We start from the raw sequence: 1765 nt of genomic DNA, 5'->3' as shown, positions 1-1765 counted from the left end.
CCTCTAAGACTAGGGTAGTCAGATTTAGCAAATAAAAATACAGAGAAGCAACAAATAAATGTTTCATGGAAATACGTCCTAAATATTGTATACCAATATACTAAAAAAATTGTGTTTATCTGAAATTCAAATTTAATTCAGTGTTCTGTATTTTACCTGGCAACTCTATCTAAGACATATAGAAAATGTGTGTTTCCTTCCCACAGTAGTATCATAAAATCATTTTTATTTTTTTAAATGTTTATTTATTTATTTATTTTGAGAGAGAGAGAGTATGTTAACAGGGGAGGGGCAGAGAGAGAGGGAGAGAGAGAATCCCAAGCAGGCTCCCTGATGTCAGAGCGTAGCCCAATGCAAGGCTTGATCCCATGAACCACGAGCTCATGACCTGAGCCAAAATTAGGAATAAGAATCTTAACCAACTGAGCCACCCAGGAGCCCCATTTTTATTATTTTTATCAGCCCCGTTTTATTAAAGAGGAAGCAGGTTTACAGTGTCAGTCCACTAGTCCTGCCTAGGTATCTGATTTCAGTCTCCTGCTCCTAAATCCTCCCTGCACTGCTCATTCTTTCTTCTGTACTGCTGCATGTATCACATCTCTGCTACATAGAGATCACCCACATTGCCAAACGGGGGAACATTAAACACACAGCATATAGATGAGTGGAATTTTGAGGTAAGAGTGACAAGACCTTGGTATAATCCAAGAGTAACCTACATTTGCTCTAGATTGCACATCTAAATGAGGTGGGCTTTAGTTGCCAGGGAAACCAGCTGACCTGAGTATCAAAAATGCAATAAGGCTTTCATACTTTTTAAAATATGCATCCATTTTGGAACTGTTCCCTCTCACCCTTTTGATCAATGTGCCACTAACCCTAAAGCCCAAATCCCATGTCCTTCATACATTTTCTTCCCTGGCTGGGAAATGGGTAACTAATAAAAGCACTTCACCTGCTATTTCCACCTACTTCCTGGCTGCCTGTTCTCTTTACTCACTTGTGATGCTATCCAAACAGAGTTTTGTAGCCTTTCTTTTTCAATAACTAATAGACAAATGAGTCGAGGATCTGTCCTGACCAGCCATTGTCTGTGGCCTCTTTGAATGAACCAGTAGAAACTATGCTCCACACTAAAGAGATTATGAAAATAATCCCACTACTTTGAGGTCATTCACTTGGAGACAGAAATTTGTATGTCCCTCAGAGAACAGGGATTCACTTCCTTTCATCTGGTTGTATTCTGGAGACACACACACATGTGTGTTGGATACAGGAGCAGAACCTCCTCTATGAACCATCTAAGAAGGTTACAGCCTTCTCGTACTTATATCTTTACTATATTTGACATATTTTATTATACTTTTTTTTTCAATTATTTATTATACTTCTTTTACTCAATGTGTTTTTGAAAACCAAAGATAAGTTGGCATGTTTACTTAGCAACCACCGGCTAAGAGAAGCTTTCAATGTTTCAAGTGCTATAAAATATAATTTGAACACTCAGGTTAGGACCTTTGAATTTTCACTTACACTTAGATGGGAGCTTCAGGCTCAGGAAAAACTGTTCCTCTTCCAAGGATTCTCCATTTGTCAATAGCAACTACCTTAAACAGGCCTTTTGCATGGATAAAGCATGTCCTAAGACTTTCCTTTCAATAAAGAACCTTATATTCTCAGATGGTAGAGGCTTACCATATTTTTGTCCAAAATATATTGGACCAGGGGTTGAAAATTATTTTCTAGTCACTTCCTGGAGTACTGT

The sequence above is a fragment of the Herpailurus yagouaroundi genome, unplaced genomic scaffold, assembly GCF_014898765.1.
Source record: "Herpailurus yagouaroundi ecotype Mexico unplaced genomic scaffold, PumYag 28, whole genome shotgun sequence".
In the NCBI taxonomy this organism is placed as follows: domain Eukaryota; kingdom Metazoa; phylum Chordata; class Mammalia; order Carnivora; family Felidae; genus Herpailurus; species Herpailurus yagouaroundi.
This window is presented reverse-complemented; position numbering follows the sequence as displayed.